This window comes from Phacochoerus africanus, chromosome 12 (genome assembly GCF_016906955.1).
Source record: "Phacochoerus africanus isolate WHEZ1 chromosome 12, ROS_Pafr_v1, whole genome shotgun sequence".
In the NCBI taxonomy this organism is placed as follows: Eukaryota; Metazoa; Chordata; class Mammalia; order Artiodactyla; family Suidae; genus Phacochoerus; species Phacochoerus africanus.
Window position 1 is genome coordinate 35,533,768 of NC_062555.1, and position 27,468 is coordinate 35,561,235.

The 27,468-nt window shown below is 42.9% G+C and overlaps 1 protein-coding gene and 1 non-coding gene across 4 annotated transcripts in view; both read right to left on the reverse strand.

The window, feature by feature from the left end:
• NTRK2 (neurotrophic receptor tyrosine kinase 2) overlaps nucleotides 1-27,468 on the reverse strand; it is a 395,961-nt gene that overhangs the window by 131,708 nt on the left and 236,785 nt on the right. The window lies entirely within an intron of this gene.
• On the reverse strand, nucleotides 21,063-21,169 carry LOC125113099 (U6 spliceosomal RNA). Its single transcript, XR_007131330.1, has one exon. It is a non-coding gene; the product is annotated as a U6 spliceosomal RNA (small nuclear RNA).

Consider the following 27,468-nt stretch of genomic DNA (forward strand, 5'->3'; position numbering starts at 1 on the left):
AAAACTTCAGTTCTTTCATTATGCCCAACAATTTTTTTTTTAACCGTGATAGATTACACACAGCACAAAATCCAGCATCTTAACCATTTCTAAGTGTACAGTTCAGTGGCCTTAAGCACATTCACACTGTTGTGCAACCACCCTCTCACCCATCTTCAAGCTCATTTCTTTCTTTTTTCTTTTTTTCTTTTTTTTGGTCTTTTTGCCTTTTCTAGGGCCGCTTCTGATGCATATGGAGATTCCCAGGCTAGGGGTCGAATAGGAGCTGTAGCCACCGGCCTACACCACAGCCACAGCAATGCAGGATCCAAGCCACTTCTGCGAGCTACACCACAGCTCACGGCAATGCCGGATCGTTAACCCACTGAGCAAGGGCAGGGATCGAACCCGCAACCTCATGGTTCCTAGTCGGATTCGTTAACCACTGTGCCACAACAGGAACTCCCAAGCTCGTTTCTTAAAAAACTTCGTACCCATTAAAAATAAGAACTCCCCACTCCCCTGGCCCACAGCCATTGACAACAACCATTCTATGCCTTGTCTCTATGAATTTGACTCCTGCATGTACCTTGTATAAGGAGAACCATACAGTATTTGTCCTTTCGTGGCTGGCTTATTTCACTCAGCATATAGTCCTTCAAGTTTCTCCATGTTGTGCGTGTCAGAATTCCCTTCCTTTTTTTTTTTTTTTTTCGTCTTTTTTAGAGCTGCACCCATGGCATATGGAGGTTCCCAGGCTAGGGGTCCAATCAGAGCTGTAGGTGCCAGCTTATATCACAGGCACAGCAACACCAGATCTGAGCTGCATCTGCGACCTACACCACAGCTCATGACAACACTGGATCCTTAACCCACTGAGCGAGGCCAGGGATCGAACCCATGTCCTCATGGATGCAAGTCGGGTTTGTTAACTGCTAAGCCATGACAGGAACTCTGAGAATGCCCTTCTCTTTTAAGGCTGACTACCAGTTCACTGTAGGTACACACATTTTGTTTGTTCATCCATCCATCGAAGGATACGTCACCTTGTACTTTGAAAGCCCTGCTTCTATGCCCATATCGTGACCCTGCACATTCCTAGGTTCTATTACACACACACACCTTTTAAAACCCCGCCATGACGTTGGCACGGGGCTAACAGTGCCACCCAGTGTGTTTTACTTGAGGAAACTACCCTTCCCCAGACAAGTCCACCATCTCCCTTCTTTCCCTTTGCACTATCCCCCTCTATTCCCCACCTGTATTGTACTTTCGAGAATAAAGATAACTGCACGAGCAAATCCCTTCTTAAGAACACGTACATCAGGGAGTTCCTCGTGGCTCAGTGGTTAATGAATCCGACTAGGAACCATGGGATTGCGGGTTCAATCCCTGGCCTTGCTTAGTGGGTTAAGAATCTGGCGTTGCCATGAACTGTGGTGTAGGTTGCAGATGTAGTTCGGGTCCCACGTTGCTGTGGCTCTGGCATAGGCCGGCAGCTACAGCTCCGATTCAACCCCTAGCCTGGGAACCTCCATGTGCCACGGGAGCAGCCCAAGAAATGGCAAAAAAAAAAGACAAAAAAAAAGAGCATGTACATCATCCCAAGCCAAATGCCTTTTTCACCTAATGCTATATAGTCACAACACCCTCACGTCACGATCCACCTTTCTTTTTTCCTTTTCCTTAAAGGAAAAAATGTATCTTTAATGCTCTTTGAGGTTGACAAGCCTGAGCAAGGCTAGGAAAATACCGCTATAAAGAAGAAGAAAAGCCAGTGATTTATAAACTAAAATGGAGATGTCTTTTCTATCTCACGGAAATATTTGGATTAAGACCAGCCTTACTTTCCATTAGTTTTCATGGCAAAACTCAAGATCTGACTTGAGGGAGATAGACGTCTGCGAGTGAGCCTCATCTTCTAACCCCCACTTAGGAAATTGTTCCTATAACAGTAGCGCTTTCAAAACGCTGGCTTTATAGTCAGCAAGCATATGCAAGAAGAGGAAACTATCTCCTTTTTCTTCACAGGCTACCTTGCGACTTAAAGTGACATCCCTAAATTTTCATCTCTGATATCCCAAGAGAAAAGAGAGCTTGAATGCAAACATTTATAGAAAATTCAGATGCCCTTTTTAGCACTGGCTTCCACTTTCTCAACAACTACGGTTGTGATAAGAGAAAATATGAGGGGGGTGGATGACAGTAGAAAACAGCCTCCGAAGTGAAGCTATGAAGAGGAGAGACAGCAAAGCATGTGATCAAACCAGAAGGTAGAAGCCATGTTTAAAGACTAAATGGCTGCCTCGCTGAGAACTTATTAAAATTCAAAGGTATTTATAAAGATTAAAAATTAAGATTGGCTGAAGTTCTACAGCTAGGCAAGTTCTCTGCAAATTCCATTAATAATTAAAGCTCTTACAGCATTCCATGTGATTCCTAGAGGAATGCATTAAAGACGTGGTGTGTCCTCTGCCCAAGGTTAGGCAAGAAGCCAACTCAATGATGAGGATTAGAATTCATGAATTCTCAGTTCAGAACACCATGTGCCCAGCGTACAGGGGAGGAGAAAATAACCCATAATAACTTCTGATTAAGAAAGGGAGGCCAGAGAAGGTATTTTGAAGTAAGGGCATTTCTAGAGTTAAGCTGTTTTGCAGCACCTATCAGATTTTGTTCTCACTTCTTGTCTTTGGCATGGTAGGTACCATGCATCTAGATTCATTAATTCTGAACAGCCTGAAGCAGCTTCTCAGTAACAGTCAACCTGCTTAGTAATACTCTAGACAGGGAGTTCTATAGATTCACGGATGAAGAATACCCTTGATTCAGTAAAAAAAAGACCATGGCTCCCAGGTCAGATCATGTCTTCTGGAAGGAAGGAAGGAAAGAAGGAAAAGAGGGAGGGAAGGAGAGAAGGAGGACAGAAAGATGAAAAGAAGGAAGGAAAGAAGGAAAGAAAAGAGAAATGAGCGAACAAATGGAGGTCAGGACAGATAAGGAAAGATTTTCCTGCCTACCAAGAGCACACTGCTTTGCAGTTCCCATCATGGCGCAGCAGAAATGAATCCAACTAGTATCCGTGAGGATTCGGGTTTGATCCCTGGCCTCGCTTGGTGGGTTAAGGGTCTGGTGTTGCCGTGAGTTGTGGTGTAGGTCCCAGATGGGGCTCATATCTGGCATTGCTGTGGCTGTGGTGCAACAGGAGCTACAGCTCCAATTCAACCCCTGGCCTGGGAACCTCCATATGCCATGGGTCACAGCCCTAGGAAACAAAAAAGAAAAAAAAAAAGAGTACACTGCTTTTTCTAACTGGCCTCTTACCCATCAGAAAAACCATGACGCATTGAGATCAAAAACTGCCCAATTTAAGAAAGAGGTAGTATTTTAGTGCTGGAATGATTATAACACGGGAATGGGAAAGACGAAGCTGTAAAAATACGAATAAGTGTAGTGGACCTCTAAACGATCGGCTCTCAATTATCTCTCCAGTCCATCCCCATAGCTTCCATCCTCAAAGTCACCTGGGTCACAACACTGACCCTGCATCTGCAGCTGCCCTCCAAGAAGCTTTACCCCAGGGGATTTGGTTTATATTTATTGGCCAGAATGCCATACACCTACAGCTGTGAGAAAGTCACAAGAGCCAACCAATAAACCTTTCAGCAATAATGGAAACGGTCTCTCTGTGCTGGCCTATGTCAGAGCCATTTGAAATAAGGAACTGAAATTTTTCGTTTGATTTCATTTTAATTAATTTAACTTGAAGTAGCTGTAGGTATAGATTTTCAGCTGGACAGTCGAATAGAATCAGCAAATTCCCTTGTCCCCAAGTTCCATGGTGACTGCCATGAGGAGGGCTGGGGTGAGGAAAAGGCTAAAGGATCATTGAGCTAATTTGTAAACATGTGAGGGAGTTCCCCTAGTGGCTCAGCAGTAAGGAACTCGACTAGTATCCATGAGGATGTGGGTTCAATCCCTGGCCTTGATCAGTGGGTTAAGGATCCAGTGTTGTCATGAGCTGTGGTGTAGGTCGCAGACATGCCTCAGATGCTGGGTTGCTGTGGCTGTGGCGCAGGCCGGCAACTACAGCTCCGATTTGACCCCTAGCCTGAGAATTTCCATAATCTGCGGGTGGGGTCCTAAAAGGAAAAAAAAAAAAACCCAAAACAGACAAGAGGAAATATCTACTTCACTAAATGTATGGTCCTGAGCCCCAGGCAGACCCAACATTTTCTATCACAGCATCACTTGGACAACACAAACATCTACAGGCATATGTCAGAGATACTGTGGGTTTAGGTCCAGGCCACTGTAACAAAGTGAAGTTCAAAATAAAGGGAGTTACACACATTTTTTTTGTTTTGTTTTCCAGGGCATATAAAAGTTAGGTTTACACCCTACTGTATAGTCTATTCAGTGTGCAATAGCATTTTGTCTAAAAAAAGCAATTAAAACATTTCGTTGCTAAAAATAATAATAATCACCCTATGAGTCTTCAGTGACTTACAGGAGTCACATCAGAGATCACTGGGGGCAGATCACCATCACAAAGAGAGTACTAATGGCAAAACTTGAAATCTCGTGAGAGTTACCAAAGTAAGCAAACGCTGTTGGAAAAATGGTGCCAATAGACTTGTTCAATGTAAGGTTGCCAGAGACCCTTCAATGTGTAAAAAAAAAAAAAAAGAACACAGTAGGTTGTTGGTTCTTTTTTTTTTTTTGGCTGTGCCCATGACACGTGGAAGTTTCCAGGCCGGGGACTGAACCCAAGCCACAACAGCAACCTGAGCCACTGCCATGACAACACTGGATCCTTAACCCTCTGTGGCACAAGGCAACTCCAAAGCTGCAGTATCTTTGATGCACAATAAAAGGAAGTGCAGGAGTTCCCGTCGTGGCGCAGTGGTTAACGAATCCGACTAGGAACCATGAGGTTGCGGGTTCGATCCCTGCCCTTGCTCAGTGGGTTAACGATCCGGTGTTGCCGTGAGCTGTGGTGTAGCTTGCAGACACGGCTCGGATCCTGCGTTGCTGTGGCTGTGGTGTAGGCCAGTGGCTACAGCTCCGATTCGACCCCTAGCCTGGGAACCTCCATATGCTGCAGATATGGCCCTAAGAAGACAAAAAGACAAAAAAAAAGGAAGTGCAATAAAATGAGACTGGGGTAAAATGGAGACATTCTTCTGAGAAAGTGCTGGCCCTAGGAATGCCAGCTGCGAGAGAGAAGCAGACTCCCACAGGCCAGGATCAGATATCACCCAGCCACTCTTCTGGGACTTTAACACATCGCATCAGCTACAGTGACTTCCTACTAAGGCATCCATCGGAGGCTGTCGCATTTCCATGACAGATGAATCTGTCTCATAAAGGTGGTTTTCAAAGCCAGTTGCGGCTATCACAGAAAGAATAAACAGTAGCACATAGAACCCCTCGTCTTTGATGTATGGGCTTTTCCCCTTCTGGGTTTCCCTGCAAGTCAAAGGCAGCGCTGCACACAGGACAGTGAGCCTGGCCTTCTACCTCCTCCAGGGTTAGGCTGCAGTTGCCATGGCTACAAAGATAAGACCATACCTAGGTCTTCCCCTCACTAGTCTTTTCAGTTGGCATTTTGTACATTTCGTGGATCCCCGTGTGACAGGAGTGAAATGGAACTGGCCACTGCCCCAGCTAACAGGGGTGACAACCAACCCATGTGCCATGGAACACAAGCCCCCTGAGGAAGTGGTTTGGGAAAGTGTTGACCTAGGGCCTGCTTCTGTGCCCTGCCCTTCTGGGTCCTAAGGCCCTGATCTCACATGGGTTCAGGCATCATTTGCAGCCTCATGCTGATTTTGTCCAGGGACAGGACTAGAGGGGCCAGATCCCAAGGGACTCCTGGGCCAGAACAGGCCGTGGTGGCTGGTCTTAGAGGCTCCAGAGCAGAAGTCAGAACAACAGCATAAACAATGTCACAGCCATACTTGTAAGTACAGGGTCCTGAGGGATGTAGGGCATGGTGGTTAAGAAGTTGGGCTCAGGAGTTCCCATCATGGCTCAGTGGTTAATGAATCCGACTAGGAACCATGATTGGTTGCGTGTTCGATCCCTGGCCTTGCTCGGTGGGTTAAGGATCCGGCGTTGCCGTGAGCTGTGGTGTAGGTCACAGACATGGCTTGGATCCCGAGTTGCTGAGCCTCTGGTGTAGGCCAGTGGCTACAGCTCCGATTGGACCCCTAGCCTGGGAACCTCCATGTGCCGCGGGAGCAGCCCAAGAAAATGGCAAAAAAAAAAAAAAAAAAGATAAGAACTTGGGCTCAGAAGGGTCTTTCTCAACTCTTCTACTGGCTAAGCATCTAGTGAGGAGAAGCCACAATCCCCCTGGGGGCTTGTTGGCCTCATGTGTGGAATGCAGATACTGGTATAAATAACAATACATCTTTCCTTTATATATGTGCCTATGACTCCAGAGTCCCAATGAGCAGCTCTAGGAACCAAGGTGGCCCCCTCACCCCCTGCATGACACCCACTCCTCCTGCTCCTAATCTCCAGCTACTGTCATGGAATTCCCGAGGGATTTCGGAGTCTTCACCAACCCACGTCTGCTCTCCTAGCCGTCATCCTGCCCACTCTTCTTAGCAGGAGCCACTCTTGGAGAATGGCAGAGGGACAAGCGTTTCGGTACCTGGGACATCCTGATGGTGGGGCTTTAAAATACCTCATTTAAAAATTGTAATCCCACCTCTTAAAATGTATGGTAGGGGGTCATGTATGTAAAAGTATCGCCAAAAGCAATGAAGTGAAAAACAGGCATTAAAAAAAAAAATCAGTTTCTTTTAAGCAAGAAGACCCTTCGAATGCACTTAGGCTTTGCTACTTTCTTTTCAGAGATGTGTTCAAAGAGCTAGAGAGCCCAAGATCCTGCAGGATGCTAAATCACTTTAGAGACCAACCATGGAGGCCTGACATGAAATTACTTCTTTCCTTCCAATTCTAGGGGACTTCACAAGTCATTCCAACTAGGTTAGTCTTGGGGAGGAAAATACGCGATTTCAATTCCTATTCAATTCCTATTCCTATTCAATTCCTGCAGGCTCCATCCCAACATGTCACCGAGCACCTCTGAGGTCCCAGGCTGTGTTTCAGACAGAGGATACATCCGTAGGTAAAGGAGACCAGTCCCCAGCTTCACGGAGCTTACATTCTTATACAGTGCTTGCTGCATGGATGCATGCATGCACCTGCACCCTAGCCACCGGGTCATCCTGCTAGGTCTAAAGTAGCCATATAATTTCTTCAACAAGCATAGCCATGCACATAACCAAAGTTGCCATTGTTCAGAAAAAAAAATATTAAACAAACCAACAAACCAACAAACTTTGAATCACTTCACAGCAAATCTATCTCAGCTGGACAACAACAAAACAAAAAACAGAGAAAGAGGGCAGGGAAGGGGAGACGTTTCTGCAATTGTGGGCAGCCTAAGAATCCCAGAAAAATGCTATAAACATGGTTGGAACCAGAGAGTCTCATACTAAGTGAAGTAAATCAGAAAGAGAAAGACAAATATCATATGATGTCACTTATATGTGGAATCTAAAATATGACACAAGTGAACCTATCTACAGAACAGAAACAAACTCATGGACATAGAGAACAGACTTGTGGTTGCCAAATAGGAGGAAGTGGGATGGATGGGGAGTTTGGGGTTGTAGATGCAAATTATTGCTTTTGGAGTGGATAAACAATAAGATCCTGCTGTATCGCACAGGGAACTATATCCAATCCCTTGTGATGGAACATGATAGAAGACATTAAAAAAAAAAAGAAAGTATATGTACATATGACTGGGTCACTTTGCTGTATAGCAGAAATTAGCATAACATTGTAAATCAACTATAAGAAAAACTAAATTAAAAAGAAAGAACTCAACATAGCTTTTGAAAGAGAACTACATATCACAGCCTTTAAAAATCTCATTGAGGGAGTTCCCATCATGGCTCGGCGAAAACGAATCTGACTAGCATCCATGAGGACATGGGTTCAATCCTTGGCCTGCTCAGTGGGATAAGGATCCAGCATTGCCATGGCTGTGGTGTAGGCTGTAGACACAGCTCGGATCCTGTGTTGGTATGGCTCTGGCATAGGCCGGCCGGCTATAGCTCCAATTAGACCCCTAGCCAGGGAACTTCATATGCCACAAATGTAGCTCTAAAACGCAAAACAAACAAACAAACAAAAAAACAAAAACAAAAACAAAACAAACCTCATCCGATGAGTTAAAGATCTTGGGCACCATCCATCCTTTATTGTTAGATAATAATTCCCCAAAAGGTCTCCAGCCAGCAAACAAGCCTCTTATAAACAAGCTTCTCCAGCGAGGACATGTGAGAAGCAAGAAAAAGGAAACTGGCAAAGACCAGCCTTCTCAGATTTATGCTCCTTCTCTGCAATACACTATTGATTGGCTCACACTCCCCAAAGATTTGAGACATTTTATAACCATGACCATAATTGAATGCCATCAGGGGTTCAAGGGGACTTGCCTCTTTAACATTTAAAGAGGCAATAAGCATCTGCTTAAAAGCCATAAACCTTACCGAGAAGCCAAGGCAGCCCCACAGATGGACCCTGCCTGCCCACCTCTGCTTTCTTTCTTTTTTTTTTCCTTTTTTAAAATTACTATTAGAGTATAGTTGATTTACGATGCTTTGTCAAGTTCTGTTGTACAATGAAGTGACCCAATCACACACAGTTCCCTGTGCTATACAGTAGGATCCCATTGCCATCCATTCCAGATACAACAGTTTGTATCCAAAAAACCCCCCAAAGGCCCATCCCTCCCACTCCTTCCCCTTCTGCCCACTGAACCTCAAGTCTGTTCTTCTTGGCCATGCTCTGTTTTTCGTTTGTTTGTTTGTTATTTTTTAGATAGGATCATCTGTTCCATATTTTAGACTCCACAAATAAGTGATATCATATGGTATTTGTCTTTTTCTTTCCAGCTTACTTCACTTAGTATGAGAGTCTCTAGCTCCATCCACGTTGCTGCAAATGGCATGTTTGTCTTTTTTATGGCTGAGTAATATTCCACATATATATATGTACCACATCTTCTTAATCCGTTCATCTGCCAATGGACATTTAGGTTGTTTCCATGTCCTGGCTATTGTGAAGAGTGCCTCAGGAAACAAAATAAAGAGCTACCATATGATCCAGCAATTCCACTGCTGGGCATTTATCCAGACAAAACTTTCATTGAAAAAGATACATGCACTGCTATGTTCTGATCTCTGCTTTCTTAACTGTGACCCGGCCACGGGCCCCAGAGACATGGAGAAAACTCTTGTCCCTCCTCTAGGATCCCAAAGTCTGACTGCCAGGACAGGACCAGGTGCAGGAGAAGAGAAGGAGAACTGTTTGAATAATTTCCAGGGAAAAGCAATTTAAAAAGCCTTTCATCAAAAACTGCTGAGTGAATAAGACAGACAACGAATGGATCAGATGTGCCAGGAGCTCCCCAACCTAGCCACCTCTAAGCTCCCATCTAGGCAGCATCCTTGGATTCAGAGAAAGTGGAAGTCTCTGTATCAAAATCATGAACATGATGGAAGATAGTATGAGAAAAAGAATGTGTGTATATATATGTGTGTTTGTATATGTATGTATATATGTATATGTATATGACTGGGTCACAGCAAAAATTGACACAACGCTGTCAATCAACTATACCCTCATAAAAATTCTAAAAAATTTTAAAAAATCATTGCTTCAAAATTAGAGCTAAAAAGTTGCAAAGGATGTCCTTAAAATTGTAAAGACATTCAAAACTAGATAACAGTAATGGCTGCTCAATATTTTTTTTTTCTTGTCTTTTTGCCTTTTTTTTTTCTAGGGCCACTCCTGCGGCACATGGAGGTTCCCAGGCTAGGGGTCGAATCGGAGCTGTAGCCACCGGCCTACGCCAGAGCCACAGCAACGCCAGATCTGAGCCGTGTCTGCGACCTACACCACAGCTCATGGCAACGCCGGATCCTCAATCCACTGAGCAAGGCCAGGGACTGAACCCGCAACTTCATGGTTCCTAGTCGGGTTCCTTAACCACTGAGCCACGATGGGAACTCCTCAATATTGTTGATGTATTGAAGATTACTCATGGTTAATTTTATGTTATGTGTAATTTACTGCAATAAATAAAAGCCAGTAAGTGAATGAATAAATAAATAAATAACAAATAAATAAAATACATTTAAAAGAGTATAAAGTCTGGGAATTCCCATCGTGGCACAGTGGTTAATGAATCCGACTAGGAACCTTGAGGTTGCCAGTTCGATCCCTGGCCTCACTCAGTGGGTTAAGGATCCGGCGTTGCCGTGAGCTGTGGTGTAGTTTGTAGCTCGGATCCCGCGTTGCTGTGGCTGTGGCGTAGGCTGGCGGCTACAGCTCCGATTCGACCCCTAGCCTGGGAACCTCCATATGCTGCGGGAGCGGCCCTAGAAAAGGCAAAAAAACAAAAAAGAAAAAAAAAAGAATATAAAGTCTGAGCTTCCTGTCCTTTTGTCTGTCTTAGGGCCAATCCCCTGCCATTTCCCCACCCTTCACTTCCTCCTCCATCCTGAGCTCGCAAGATATTGTCTCAGTGGCCTTGTTATCTAAGCATTATGTTTTCTCCATGATTCTTGGATGCACTTGAATCAGAGATCTCTCTATCTTTCTGCAATTTTATTCCAGCCAAGTTGCACATGCCGTCTGCCTTATCTTCTCTGATGCCTGTCCAATTTCCCTCTATCTATAAGCTCTGTCTGCAGCTAATTAGAGGTAAGGCTTATGCATTGTGTACCCAACTCTGCATGGTTTCATTTTGAAGTCATCATAGACAATATTTAGAGATGATTGATAGTATCTGTTGTTTTGAGATGCATCTGGCACTTTATTAATTTGATGTCTGTCATCACTCATGTTTCCATATATTTGTAAATAAGGCTTCACGGTAAGATTTTTGTAAGGGAGCTATGGCCTGGATGATACTTTTACAGGATCACAATATTTCCAGACTGGAAAACTCAAGGAAGTTTCTCACTCTTGGCCAGCCTTAAGCAAGGCACACAGAAGTTTAGATAGGATGCTATTTTGGTGGAGGTGGGGGTATACAGGGGATCTTCCTGTAATGTGCTGAGGATAATCTGATTGATCCATGACATGAGATAGAAGAGAAAGGTGGAACAACTAAACTGCCATAAGCCAAAAAAAAAAAAAAAAATTACTTGACTTTGCCTTAGCTCAATAGCCAATGATCCATTAAAGTACAAAGCTAAATAAAAAAATCATCTGTTGGTGGAGATAAGCTTGATAGCTGCTGGTCTGGTTATCCAAAGTGTGTCCCATGAAATGAAGCATGTGAGATGCAAAACAGAGAGAACCAATTCACAGCTGGCACGTGATCAAGGTACTGGAGTGGCAGCTTTCTTAGATTAATGTGGGTGCATGATGCAGACTATTAAAACCCCTCCAAGGGTGGGGTCTGCCCCGTGCATGTGATCGCCAGGCACCTGTAAGACCTTTCCTGTATCCAAAAAACACTGAGTGGTTCGGCCTCAGGAGCCTCCCTGCTGCACAGCCTGGCCCTCTGGATTTCACCGCCTAATGGTACCTCCTTGTGGCACTTGGATGGAGAGGCCTCCCAGGGTGCATTTCATCTGGGAAGCTCCCTCTTAGTTCCTGAATGTACCACATCTACCTTGGAGATGTGGCAGTCCAAAAGAGTCCCGTGGCTTTGGAAAAGCTGCAAAGATAACATCAGCTCCTTTTTCTACCTTGGAGGCAGAGCGGGCAGCATCTGACTGGTTGGCCAAGAATCCTCACCCTGCTTGGGAGATAGACACAGGTCTCGCCCCCACCCTGGGTCGCATGGCATGCTTTGAGGCACATGATCTCCTCTTTGTCTGGAACAATCAGAATCAAATCAACACAGAGCTGATTCACAGACCAAAGGCAGACCCAGTGATAAACATAGTCGCTTCCAGGATTCTCAGTGTCTTGCATGGGCATGTTCTATAAATAAAGGAAACCTGCCAGGCAACCCCCATCCTCATCCACCTTCTCAAGGAGAAGCTACCGCTGCAGGCTTGGAGGGACCAAAATCAGGACACAGGGTCGACTACCTCAAAATTGCTCAGTCAAGAACGACTCCCAGAGTAGAGCAGTTGGTGGTAACTACAGGTGAGCGTAGCTGCCTCCAAAAATGACTCCCAGAGCACAAATTCGTGCTTCTATGAGGCAGCAAAAGAATCTGTGCCTTTTAGAGCACAAAGAAGATGTGCACTTCCAAGCTTTAAGGATTTTTTTTTTTAAAGTATTGGATAAAGAAGCCCAGCTCTCGCCCAGAATATATATGAAGCTCTAGAACAGGCAAGATATAAATAAGGCTTAAAAAGCCGGAACAGTGATTGGAGGGTGGGTGGAGGGGACTGACTGGTGATGCACAGGAGGAAATTTTATGGGGTGATGGTATCACTCTGGGTCTTGATAGAGGTTTGGTTACATGGAGTCCGTGTTTGTCGCAGCTCAGAGAATGGGACATTTAGGAGCAGTGTATTTCGTTGCATGCAGCTTTCATCTCAAAGAGAGAAAGAAGGAGAAAGAGAGGGAAGAAAAATAGGAAACAAGAGAGGAAGGAAGGAAGAAAAGAAGGAAGGATGGAAGGGAGGTAGGGAGAGACAGCTACTGTCTATTACTGTGTATTACAACCCAGCAGAGTTGAATGAGAGAAAGAGAGAAGGAAAGAGAAGCGAGAGCGAGAGCGCACACAAACAAATACTGAACCCCAAATTATACCTGTTGAAGTACTTAGGGCTGAGGGGTCCTGTTGGCTGCAGCTTACTTGGACATGCTTCTAAAAATGGTTGGATGAATGATAATAAAGAGATCATTTCGATTAATTACAGATGGGTATATGGGTGTTCACTGAATCATACTTTCAGCTTTTCCGTATGTTTGAAGGGTTTTACTAATAAAATACGGGAGTAGGAAGGAAGACATTCAATTCTACTTTGTAGAAGTCAGGTTTCCAAGTTAATTTGGGGGACATGCCAGATGGAATCTCTCACCCAGAAAGTCTTAAGATGGGAGAGGCTGGGCTAACAATGACGGCACACACAGCTCTTCTATTTTGTGTGGATTCTAGTGGTTGGGATTTCTCTCTCTCTCCCTCCCTCTCTGTCTTCCTCTCTCTCTCTCTCTCAACTCACTCAACTCTGGACTGTAATATACAATTCTGCTTGGCAGCAGAGCTCAGATAACTTAAGCAAGAAAAATGTCCTTTGGATAATTTGCAGACTTTGACCTGAAGTGAGGGCAGATACATTTAGATATATGATTTGTTTTCTGGCTGCTGTGCTATTTCAAAGTATCCTTGTTACTGCTTGTGGTGAAAAACTCCCCCACCATCAGGGAAATGAATCAGATGCAGCTACAAAAACCTACAGCTCTCCTAGCCTATATCCATCTTACCATCATACTGACCCAAGTTCACCTCGTTACAAAAATTCTTTTAGTGTAATATATGCCAGGAAAGTTTTGTTTTGTTTTGTTTTTTAGAGCAGGATATATTGGCTGACCCAAACAAGTGAAGTTACATCCTTGGACATCTTAACAAAACAGGGTCCTTTCTAAATTTCTGTATGTTCTCATTTATAACTCTCAATTGTAAGGACTCAAAGATGAAAACAAAGACATGCCTAACCATAAAAATTACTGGCATATATGCTATGGGATCCAGTCCTAGATGCTTACTAAGCGAGATAAATACATGAACTAACCACCTAGGTTGTATCCCACTTTCCTCCCAGATCAGCCCTCTTGCTCGGTTCCAAGATCCAACAAGACAGCCAAGAAAAAAACAAAACAAAACCCTGGAACTCCCTTTCCCAAGTGGCATGTCCATGGTAATGTGCCAAGGTGAATTAAAACCATGGAATGAATAGTACTGTCCCTTTCATCAGAGTTCATTTTACTTGACTATCTGGGAGAATATATTTTTATACGAAAATACAACACATAAGATAATCTATTCGGGGTCAGTGTTTGCAAAATCGCCATGTTGTAGTAGACTCTCACATTGGTGGCCTCAATAAACTAGGATTCCCTATTTTCATGTTCTTGTGTGAGAGCCTCACTCTTTTAGGGGGCAGGGGTGCATCCTCGGCATATGGAAGTTCCCAGGCCAGGGAGGAAATCCAGCCCACTCTTCTACAGTGGGCGCTCCTGTAAGCCCCTCATGTTGAATTCAGGCTGGCCCTCAGGATCTGCTTTAACAGACAGAATGTGTTGAAAAGCAGACCGTGCTGATACTAGGCCTTAAGACTTAAGAAGGCCTTTCAACTTTCACTGTTGTGCTTTTTAAAATGTTTCACTACCTTGAGTCTTTCATGCTGTAAGAGGGCACAAGTGTCCCTGCAAAGGAGTCCACGTGGATATGAACTGCATCCTTGGGCTGAATTCCCAGTCAGCAATCACCAACTTCCTGCTATGGGCCAGAGACCAACGTGGACCTTTACTCAAGTCCAAGCTGACACCGTAGGAGGTAGAAAACTGCCTGGTCCACACACAGAACTGTGAGAAATGATCAGTTGTTCCTATTTAAAACTGCTAAATGTGAGGGAGGTTTATTACACAGAATTAGAAAACCAAAGTTTATGTTTAAAGTCAAATTTGTGGAGTTCCCGTTATGGCTCAGTGGTTAACGAATCTGACTAGGAACCACGAGTTACGGGTTTGATCCCCGGCCTCACTCGGCGGGTTAAGGATCTGGTGTTGCCGTGAGCTGAGGTGTAGGTCACAGACGCGGCTCAGATCCTGCGTTGCTTTGCTGTAGCTCTGGTGTAGGCCCGTGGCTACAGCTTTGATTCGACCCCTAGCCTGGGAACCCCTCCATATGCCATGGGAGCAGCCCTAGAAAAGGCAAAATGACAATAATAATAATAATAATAATAATAAAGTCAAATTCATGATTACAAAGAACTTTTACCATGGAAAAAGCATCTTACTTGGTGTTATCCCCTGAGACCTCTATCTACTAGGCAGGAGTGTTTTATTTCCTTAGAATATAATTCACAAGAAAATAATTCCCCCAGATTCAGGTATATTTCCTAGCTGCTCTATGATCAAGAAGTGCCTCGTGTCCTACATCTTTGGTAGATGATCAGAGATAAGTATTTTTTAATCATTCCCGTTTATACCAAGGGGATTGCTAATGGGATCAATTCAAGGCATTATGGAAGTAAGAATCTCATATCAGGCACTCTCTTTGAGATTTCTTAATTAGTCTTCTGTCAAATTCCTGCTCTTGTCGCTGAGAGTCTCTAACCATATGGCCAGTTACATAGAGGGTGAAAAAAATATCAGTGAAGTCCGGTCTATATCTACCCAGGACCAAGCACCGGGAGCAAAGCCTAAGAAATGGACCCTCCCTCTAGCCGTTCATCAAACGGCCCCTCTATTGCGAGATCCTCAGCACCTTCCCACCGGATTCAATCTCTGAAGTAACATAATGAATAAGCCCTGGCCTGGGTCAGGACCTGTCACAGGAGGACGATAAGGGTCACAGCCATTAGCGCTGATCAGTCACATCCATGGATGCACTATCGCCCAGCACCAGAAACTGAGTGCCTGCAGACCTGATGCCACCCACGCTGAAGATGAGAAGGAGAGGGAGACACAAGAGAACAGGCCTGATATCTATGGACCACAATGAGCCGCGAACCGTGTGTTATACCGAGTGCAAGAATGCAGAAGAGTCAGAGCAGGTGGGCTCTATGATCCTTATGTGGAAGGAGACGATGTCAGCAAGGGACTTACTACAGCAAGCAGCTGGCTTTTTAATAAGCACCCCCAAATAGTAGTCATTGGTATTTTTTACACTAACTACCAAATGAACGACATTGTCAATCTCACTTAACAGCGTGAAAACTGAGGCTGATGGAAGTTATGTGACTTGCCCAAGGTCACACAAGAGCCACAGTATGGGGCCAAGATTAAAGCCCAAATCTGCCTGGTGCCACTGTCTCCATACTAGTGACGGCTGTAAGGACAGTTGTTTCCTCCTGGCGATGGCTGAAAAATAATACTCTTAGACTATGCTCTAATAATATGTTAAAGTTATATACAAATTTAAAATACAGGAGTTCCCATTGGGGTGCAGTGGAAACGAGTCTGACGAGTAACCATGAGGGTGTGGGTTCGAACCCTGGCCTTGCTCAGTGGGTTAAGGATCTGGTGTCGCTGTGAGCTGTGGTGTAGGTCACAGATGTGGCTCCGACCCTGCGTTGCTATGGCTGTGTGTAGGCTGGCTCCGGTTAGAGCTGGTTCCGAGCCTGAGAACCTCCATATGCAGTGGGTGCTGCCCTAATAAAAAAATAAATAAATAATTTAAAAAAAGCAAAAAATAAAATAAAATAAATTGCAAAAAATAAAATAAAATAAATTACAAAAACACCCCAGGCCCTACTTCAAGCATCAAGAGTGTTTTAGATTTATAGAAAGGAAAAAAAAAATGTTTTAAAAGAGCTATCTTAAAAAGTCATTGCAACCAGTAATAACAAACAAAGGAAGTTCATCCATGAGGCAATCAGCCAACAGATAAGGGCTAAGGATTTCAACCAAAGCAGATTTTGTCACCAGTGATTTGAGATTTGATGATGAACTCCACCTCCTGCTATTATGGTTGAAGTGAGTGTCTAGGGTCAGGTCAACCTCACTGTTTGTGACACTCTAAGGACGGGGGCTCCATCCCGTAGGGATTTCCAGAGGGTCATTGGCCAGGTGATGGGAGGTGGAGGCAGAAGTCTTTAGGTGGCTTTGAGGAGGGAGGAGCTGGGTTTCTACTTGTCTCGGCCACTTTCTACCTAGACCACGAGTCTTAAATTCTCCAAGTCTCACTTTCCTCATCCATAAGAAATTGCCCAAATGCAAACTTCAGCTGAGATAATGTATTTGGAAACACTTAGCTCATGGTAATTCTCAAAAAAAAAAAAAAAAAGAGTTTTCTTTCCTCTTCCCTTTCCAGAACTGGTTAAGTTCATGGCTAACATTGGAACCCAAGAATAACATTTTCTTCTGAGTTCTTTGTCCTGGCTGACTTGTGTTTGCCTTATTAACTACTTGGAAAGTAATGAGGCAGAATTCATTTTGTTTTCTGTTCTACTCTGTGGTTTGTTGAGAAGCCACGTACCTTAAAAAATGGGTTTTGTCACTTCTTATAAAATGAATTTGAATCCTAAGCAAATAGGACACAAAATAAGCTCATGTGTCCCTCTTATCTCCCATTATATCAAGAAAGAAACTCGTGACCTTGAGTAACACTAATAAATAATCTTTCCCTTAAGTAAAAAAAAAAAAAAAAATGCAGACTGAGCCCTTCTGTCCTATCACAAATTAAGAGATTTTTTGTTACTGGGATCCAATCCATAAATCTATATAACAAAGCAAAGCTGAGAATGGATACCTTTTTGTTGGAGATGGTTAACTAACGTCCCCAGAGGCAATGCCTGGAGATGCCAGAAAGAGAAACAGCCTCTGGGACCACACTCTGGACTAGAGCTTATACATCAGTGATCTATTTGGTCTGATTGGGTGAGGACCTCTGGTACAGGTTATAGTCAATATCCAGAGAGGCTGCCATTTTTGTTGTTGGCTAGCAAATGATTTCCTTCTGGAATCTCCCATCTTTGCCTCCAAGCCTTTACCAGCTGTCCTTAGTGATGCTGGAGTGTCATTTTTAAAATTCCTTTGACAACAGGAAAACATCCCCTCCAGGGGGCACTTAATTTCTGGCTCGACCCTTGGTGATGAATAGGTCTCAAGGCCTTTGGCAGCTGTTGGCCAGATTGACATCACCAGGGGCGGATACAGGGTGATGAGAGATAACCTTAAGTCAATCCTGAAAAATTCCTTTGCCTTGAAAGCTGACTTAGGGAAAGCGTCTGGCTTAAGGGGATGAGAAGAAAACGAGCAACACTTGGTTACAAAATACGTTTTGGCCTCTGCAAGAACTTCATTCATTTCTGGAACTATGATCTATTCTCCTAAAATAAAATGCATGAAGTGACACAAGTCATTGAGGTTTTGTTTTGTTTTGTTTTTTTCCACATACCTTCCGCCCAAGCAAAACTTATTCTCAGGAACAGAGTCCAAACCCACACAGACTCTTTTGTTCAAACCCCATACTTGTTTTACCCCTCAGGGAGTGAAGGCAGAAACTGATAGCTAATGCTTTTCATTAAGACAGTCAAGAAAAATTGCGTACCAGGTTTTACTCCTTCATCAGCCTGACTAATTATACCCATTCACTGCTTCTTTCATACAGAGATTTCAAATTCCAACTCTCAAAGACACCCACCACCCAAGAGACATCTGCTTCCTGGCTTGCTCGGTCTCCTTTTAATATTAACCAGTGAAAAATCCTTGGTGGCCCAGAAAACACCAGCTAAGCAAAAATTGGGAATTGAAAGCCAGTTTCAAGCTGGGGAAGGGTCAGGTCAACGAGACGGTATTGAGATAAAGGAATGAGAGACGGTGAGATAAAAAGAAGGGGTGGAATCTTCTCATTCAGCACATTCAGGGAGAGGCATTCAGCCTACAGACTTCAGGGACTGGCCTCAGATACGCCTGCCTGGCCGCAGAAGAATCAGAATATGCACATGTTACAAAGACAAAGTTGGTCTGAAATAGTCTGGGGTACCAAGTTGGAGTGGGGGCTCCAGGGGTGGTAGTGGCATGAGGTTTGGATGCTAATAACTAAGGCTGAACTTGAACGCCAAGCCTAAGTTGTGCTCAGGTAGCAATTACATTTCTCCAAACCATCCAGTGTTGGACTTTGTAGAGGTTAGGGGTCCAAGAGCTCCACAAGTTTGGAGAGAAGTTCCCCAAGGATCCATAGTCCCAACTAAAATTTCACCTTTCAAAGAAAATAGAGGGACAGAACTTCAACCTCATAAAGTTTGCGAACCTTAAAGTTCGCACAGGAACTGCTTTCAGTGAGTCCTCATCAAATTCTACAAAATGCTACCAAAAGGGTGACAATCCCATTTCCCATCTGTAGGGTCTTCTGAGTTCTTTGAAGAACTGTCTTTCTGGCTAAGTCATCTGTTAGTAGAAACAATGCAAAGAAGCATAGCATTTTTCAAAATTGTTGTTGGAAAACCAGTTTGACTATTGAGTTTTGAAAAACCTCATAGGAAACGGGTCCCCCTGATACCTTTTTCTTTTGTAGTTGCCAAAGCTAACTGTTGTTTATGGTTTCAGCTTGGGGCTTTCTTAAGTGCATGACATAATGCTTCTCAAGATTATTAAAAGCCAAGGGGAAAAAAAAAAAAAAGGATAACTTCCATGCTACCACAAGTTCATTTCACATATTCGAGTTATTACAGCACACAGAACACCAGATGTGGTTCACATTTCAATTGCATCTCTAACAGAAGAGATCTAGGGCACGGAAATTGGGCATGTATGAGAGCCATACGTCAAAGAGTGGTTTCATAGCTGAAGATCATGTTTCGAGGGCTCGACCTCACTATTTATTTGTTTATCTTATTTTTTATTTATTTACTTTTTTTGCTTTTTAGGGCCACACCCACCACATATGGAGGTTCCCAGGCTGGGGGTCCAATCGGAGCTATAGCTGCTGGCCTACACCACAGCCACAGCAACTGGGGATCAGAGCCACATCTGCGACCTACACCACAGCTCATGGCAATGCCAGATCCTTAACCCAGGGAGCGAGGCCGGGGATCGAACCCACACCCTCATGGTTTCTAGTCAGATTCGTTTCCGCTGTGCCACGACGGGAACTCCCAACCTCACTATTTAGAACTTGATTCCCTTTTTATGATTTTGTCCCTTGAACCTCACTGTTAAGGGATGATCAGAAAGCAAATTCTGGCCTTTCAGTCGTCCAGTTAGTGAGTTCATATAGAAAATGTGCTTAAAAATTTTTGACCCATGAGGCTTAATTAGATCACAGATTTCTGAATGGAGGAGCTTGAAAGGGGTTCAGTGAACATCTCCACCCCAGAGGTTTGGGGTTAGTAGATGCAAACTGTTGCATTTGGAATGGATAAGCAATGAGATCCTACTGTATAGCACAGGTTTATATCTCATTTCTTATAATGGAATAGGATGGAGGATACTGTGAAAAAAGAATGTATATAAATGTACGACTGGGTCACTTTGCTGTACAGAAGAAATTAACAGAATATTGTAAGTCAACTATAATGAAAAATTTAAGAAGAATAATATATACTATCACTACAATATGTAATATATGCAATCATATAATATAGTAATATATGGTACATAGAGTATTCCTTATACATGTATATGTACATATATATAAATTAAACAGTTCCTGGCTACAAAAACAAAGTATTAGTTAGTACAGGTGACCCTTTTCAGGCCAGTCAATGTCCTGCTTTTTTCCACTGTCCTTGGGCTAAACTGGGAATCAAGAGAACAGGCATTCCCATCAGTGTCTTCACTTCTCAGCTGCATCTGGTACATATTTTATACATTGTATGTTTAGCTTTGTGGCCATATCTTCTACATTTAACTTTTTTTTTCTTTTTTAATGATCCTTATTTTTTCCATTATAGTTGGTTTACAGTGTTTTGTCAATTTCTACTGTATAGCAAAGTGACATATATATATATGTATTTCTTTTTCTCACATCATCCTCCATCATGTTTCATCATAAGTGACTAGATATAGCTCCCTGTGCTGTACAGAAGGATCTCATTGCTTATCTACTCCACATACAATAGTTTGCACCTATTAACCCCAGGCCATCCCACTCGCTCCCCCTCCCCCTTGGCAACCACAAGTCTGTTCTCCAAGTCTATGAGTTCCTTTTCATGGAAAGGTTCATTTGTGTCATATATTAGATTCTAGATATAAGTGATATCATATGGTATTTGTCTTTCTCTTTCTGACTTACTTCACTTAGTATGAGAGTCTCTAGTTCCATCCGTGTTGCTGCAAATGGCATTAGTTTGGTTTTTTTTAATGGATGAGTAGTATTCCATTGGGTATATATACCACATCTTAATCCATTCAAAAATATAGAACACTTCAAGAATTTGTGTGTCATCCTTGCTCAGGGGCCATGCTAATCTTCTCTGTGTCCTTCCAATTTTAGTGTATGTGCTGCCAAAGCGAGTGCCATTTAACATTTTTGAGAAGATGCTCTGATTCTGAGAAACACAAATATTAGTGCAGTTGCGAAATACCCTGTTCTCACTGAAATAGAGCAAATAAAGGCAATATTTAAAATCACCCTTCCTGGCACTATCCACAGTAAAATTAGTGTCAAGCGTCTGGGATCAATTGTGCCTAACAAATTGCTCAAGCATCATAAGCATTATGAGAAGACCACAGTTTTATTAAACACTGAAAATTGTATTTTTCCCAGTGGTTGTACTGCAAGATAATGAACTCCCTGCGAGAGGCGGCAGAGATGCAAATTCAATTTTGCACAAGACTCACAAATACCTTGATATATTATGCTGATGGAGACACAGCCTCTGTCTAGACAAAATGAAAAAAAATGTCCTCGTGTTCAGTAGATGTGGATAATTAAGAAAATATGAAAAACAGCTAATCATCAATATTGCATGCGTGTCTATATCCGAGGTCTTGTTGTTTTAAAAAAAATTCTGTTAAAAGTTGAACCCAACTCTCCTGGGTTTCAGGTTTCAGTTTTCAAAGGGACTCTTGATATTGATGAAGCCAGAAGGCACCCTAATCAGGCCCCCAAATGTTCTACCTTTTCCTTAAATTTTTGCTTTCAACCAAGTGAGATGCTTGGGTTTTAATTTATAAGAGCAGGTTATATTATACAAATAAGCAGACACTGTCTGGGGGACAAAATTGAAGCAGCTCTGATAGTTTTATTAATTTATTTGATTTACTTCTGGTTTCCCTTTACCCAATCTTATTTATGTCAAACTACATTGAAGCAGAATTCATTACACAGTGAAATCCAATTTGAACACTTTTTATTGGGACATGGTGATTCAATCATTTCTCTCCTTAAATCCTATTATCGCTTCTCACATTATTTTGTACAGATCACATCACAGATGATGAAATTCCAAAAGAAACTTAAGAATTTGTGGAGAGGGATGAAATAATATACAAATAATTCCTTGTACTGTGAATACTAAGTTATATAACCATTAACATTCTTATCATCTTGCATTATAGTAGCATATTTTCTCTGAAGAAAATTAACTGGGTTATTTAGTGAACTTGACTTTTTTAAGTCAACTAATTGTTTTGATATAGAAACATCAGACGCACTGAATCGAATCTGACCCAGTTTGGGCATGTCGATATTTTGTTTCTTAAACGTGAATCACAAAATTTGCCAAATTTACTTCCAGATCTTTTCCTCTTCAAATAGGAGAGTTTAGGAATTCTCAAAGTTTGGTAACTTTATGAAGCGTTTGTGTAAAACTACTTACCTGTTTCATTGCGTTAGCTATATTATTAGTACCTAGAGACTTCTCAGGTCATAAATGAATCTAGTCACCAAAGTCTATTTCCATGCTGATTATTTAGAAATAGGAGTCATTTTCTCATGAACATGTTGCACTAGTATACTTAGAGTGACAAGACTATCTCCTAAATGCCTCATTTTTTTTCTTTAAAAAATTTTGAAAATTTTTACACCTGCATCTGTGGCATATGGAAGTTCCCAGCTAGGAGTTGAATCAGAACTGCAGTTCCCGGCCTACACCACAGCCATAGCAATGCCATGTCCAAGCCACATCTGCAACCTACACCGTAGCTCACGGCAACATTGGATCCTTAACCCAGTGAGTGATGCCAGGGATTGAACGCGAAACCTCATGGATATTAGTCGGGTTCGTTACTGCTGAGCCATAATGGGAAGACCCTAAAAATGCTTTTTAAAGCCCTGTGCTACCATATGCTCCAAATCATAATTGCTATGTCTTAACCCATCATGAGTGAACTACTTCCATGTTTAGAGAACAGTATGAGTTCTATGCAGACCAGAGAGGTAGCCACAGCCAGCAATTCCAATGGAAAAGCTTGCCTAACTTCCTCCTAACAGGATCTGAGGGGAGTTTAACTTATTAGCCAGGTCTGATGCTCGTGAAGTAGGGATGTATTTCCCCCCGCCCCCAAAGCTACAGGAAGACCACAAGTACAGCAAGTACAATTATCCATTCATGGATTCATTCAGCTATTCTTCATCCCAGGTTTATGATGCACCTACAATGTCCTGAATCTAGGAGCTGGAGATGTCAAAGCACATGTTTGTCTTTTGAACTTACAAAACTGTCAGTAAGTATTTCCCTCTGTGATTTTCCATGTCATTCAATGACTGCTGTCACTCAGTTCCCGGGTCAGACATGACTTCCTGATGGCACATTCATCATCTGCCAGAGATATACGATCACACACGCCGAGCTTAACCTGAACGTTCACTTGTATCCCCTCTATTTCTCTCCATCCTGGAATTTCTTTGTTAAAAACTCCAGATAGTGTTATTAATTGGAGATTTATTTCATTTCATTAGGAAAATTTTCCATACTGGCAAATGGCAGGTACATGCAAAACACACCCAACACTTCTTCCAGGGTAAGCAAAAGACTCATCAAGCTCTCTTTGGAAATATTTCAACTCTACTTCTCCGAAGTCTCATCCAATTTAAGTCTCTCCAAGCTGCTCCTGGGCTGCACCTTCACCAACACCAAAGGGCTGCCTAAGCTTTGCAGCTTTGTACTGATACAGGCACTGGGGTTCAGGGGGCCTAGAAATCTCCAACAAGCAACAGTTTGATTGTATCGTATTTGTTATGATGACCTTCGAACTGCAACTGAATAATTCATACCCCAAACCTTAGTTTTTTCTAAGCTGTTGAGATAATCAAGAGAGGAGTCCCCCTTGTGGTACAGAGGAAACAAATCTGACTAGTAACCATGAGGTTGTGGGTTGGATCCCTGGCCTTGCTCAGTGGGTTAAGGATCTGGCGTTGCCATGAACTGTGAGGTAGGTTGCAGATGCGATGCTGCTCAGATCCTGCGTTGCTGTTGCTGTGGCTGTGGTGTAGGCCAGCAGCGGTGGCGCCTGTTCTGCCTCTAGCCTGGGAACCTCCATATGCCACAGGTGCGGCCCTAAAAAAAAGCGCACACACACACACACACACACACACACACACACACAAAAAGAGAGACCTTCTGAAGTTGCTGATGCACAGGCTTCTCAGGGAAGAAATGTTATTTATCGGGAGTGTCCATCATGGCTCAGCAGTAATGAAACTGACTGATGTGCATAGGGATGCGGTTTCAATCCCTGGCATCAGTCAGTGGGTTAAGGATCTGGCGTTACTGTAAGCTGTGGTATAGGTTGCAGACATGGCTGGGATCTGGCATCCCTGTGGCTAGGTTGTAGACTGGCTGCTGCAGCTCCACTTTGACCCCTAGCCTGGAAACTTCCATACACCACAGCTGCAACCCTAAAAAAAAAAAAAAAAAAATGAGAGAGAGAGAGAAAGAAAAGAAAAAACAAATGCCATTTATCAATGCTGATTCATGTTTTCTAAAAAGGGTCCTTAAAGGCCAAATATCTACAAGAATCTTGACCCCTTTTGAGCAGACAATTTGGGAACATGGAAAATGAAACCATGAGTCATAGCAAGTGAGCCAGAAAAATGACCTGTCTGTCCTATAAGTTGTTCACACATGGCTGGCATTGAAGTTGGTGGCCTGTAGAAAGGTTATGGAGAAGCCATTATTAGCCTGTGTCCCCTTGGTCTCCCTGGAACAGGGTGACCCAGGAAGGTGCTGTGGGTGCATTGACCCTTGCAACATTGCTTAAGAAAACTCAGTCAATGTGGGCACCTCCATTTACCCCAAAACTTGACACTTTTGAAACTTTATCTTTGGAGAGACAGACATCAAGTTCACCTAGGAAAAGGGATATGTTTATCTCCAGGAAGAGAAGATGTTCAAGAAAGAGGCAGAGATTTACGGTAGAGGAATCTTTTCTAGGGTTTTGTGACATAAAACCAAAAAGGCAAACTTTTTAGAGGGGGTTGGAAGTGGGGTTTTACATGGTTTTAATTAGCAAAACAGAGACACAAGCGTTTATTATTCATGATTATGTAGTCTTTCTGGTAATGAATGCCCTTGAGAAAACTTCACTACTGCCTCAGTGGACCCAGTGTCAACCCTTACTTTAGAGACTGGGCCTGGGGTCAGTCTACTCTTGGCTCCTTTCTCCTCTAATACTAGGAAGCTCACCACCTACCATCAGGCATTCTGCGCTGCCTTCATGTTTGGAGGTTCATACACTCAGCATACCTTGACAAGCCCACATGAAAGGTACCATACCAACACTACAATTCGTTTGGCAGAGTTAGAAAATTGCTGGATTTTATTCTGGGAAAAGTTCAGCAGCCGCACTCAGCTGGAGAGAGCTCCAGACTTCAAGGAGGCCGACTGGGGACTGAACAGAAACTCCCACATTGGAGATGTAATTTGGGTTCATTTTATTTTCCCTCCTAACCTCTCCAGGCCTTGGTTTTCTCATCTATAAAACAGAATAATAATATCTATCCTGCAGCGCTGACCGGGAATTTTTTTTTTTTTTTTTTAACTGTGAAAATGCAACTCACAGGGCCTGGCACATAAAAGGCATTCAATATTGGTTGTTTGAAATAATAAAAAATGCACGCATTACAAAAAAGGCCCATGACATTAAGGAGTAGGCTGAGTGCAAATGGAATATTTTAAATCTCAAAGAGTATACCTTTAATTTAGCAAATCTAATGCTAAAACTCCACATGTGGGAAAATGAAGCAAAACCTAGTAATTCTTTTTTTTTTTTTTTTGTCTTTTTAGTTTTTCTAGGGCCATACCCGCGGCATATGGAGGTTCCCAGGCTAGGGGGTCGAATGGGAGCTGTTGCTGCTGGCCTAGCCACAGCCACAGCAATGCAGGATCTGAGCCATATCTGTGACCTACACGGAAGCTCACGGGAATGCCAGATCCTTAACCCACTGAGCGAGGCCAGGGGTCAAACCCGAAACCTCAGGGTTCCTAGTCAGATTCATTAACCACTGAGCCACAATGGGAACTCCCCTAGTAATCTTATAAAAGAATTTCACTTATACTTTAACATTTTATCCAATTTTTTCCCCCAGATTAATTCTCAAATTTGCTAAGAAGGTCCCTTGACCTCCTATTTATTTCTACCTTTTAAAAAGAATCTCTCTCTGTCTCTCCTTTTCTTTTCTTTCTTTCTTACTTTTCTTTTCTTTTTTTTTCTTTTTTCTTTTTTTTTCTTTTTTTTTTTGTGGCCATCTTCATTTCCTTACTCTGGAGAATCAATCAGATACAAAAGAAAGAAAGTCTGTAAGAAGAGATGAGAGCACAGGACTGTAGGTTCGGGGATTCTGGGGCTGGCTGAGCCAAAGGGAGTCAGAGAAATGAACCTCCCTGGGCAGACAGGTGGGGTGAGGAAATTGGGAGGACAATTAGACCAGGAATCCAGGAAGGGAGAGAAGATCCAGAGCTAATTGGCCCAGCAGCTAAAGTATGTAAAACAGAGCTTTGCAGAGGCCAGAGCTTTGCGGACCTGAGTCCAGGCCGCAGCTAAAGTGAGAGGTGGGAGATTCTTGCCTTGCACCCCAAATTTAAGGGAACACCCCAAATTCAGTAACTGACATAGTGTTTTCTTTCTTCCCTTTTTAATTTTTTAAAAATTGTTCTTGGCCACACCCATAGCGCGTGGAGGTTCCCAGGCCAGGGATCAAACCTAAGCCACAGATGCAACCTCTGCCACAGCTGCAACAACACCAGATCCTTAACCCACTGCACCACGAGGGGACTTCCTATATTTTTTTTTATTTGAGGTATAGTTAATGTATAATATCATATGTTTCAGGTGTGCGATATAATGATTCACAAATTTTAAAGGTTATATTCCATTTATGGTCAGTATAAATATTACAAATATTAAAACATGACGAATGATACCTTCATGCAATATTTTAAACAGGAGCAATTAACAAAAACATCTGTGAAGAAAACATATTGACATTATAAATAAAGACAGGATCTGATCTTGAATCTGGAGTTCTCGCCCCACTCTAATCCCTGCCTCCTTGAGCCTGTCTTTATTAAAAAATTTGAGGAGTTCCTGTCGTGGCTCAGTGAAAATGAATCTGACCAGCATCCGTAAGGACTCAGGTTCAATCCCTGTCCTCCCTCAGTGGATTAAGGATCCGGCATTGCTGTGAGCTATGGTGTAGGCTGAAGACATGGCTCTGATCCCTCATTGCTCTGGCTGTGGCTGTGGTGTAGGCCAGCAGATGCACCTCTGATTCAACTCCTAGCCTGAGAACTTCCATATGTCGCAGGTGCGGTCTTAAAAAAAAGAGAGACAAAGATACTTTTCCATTCATTTTTGCCTTTTCCAATTCAATAT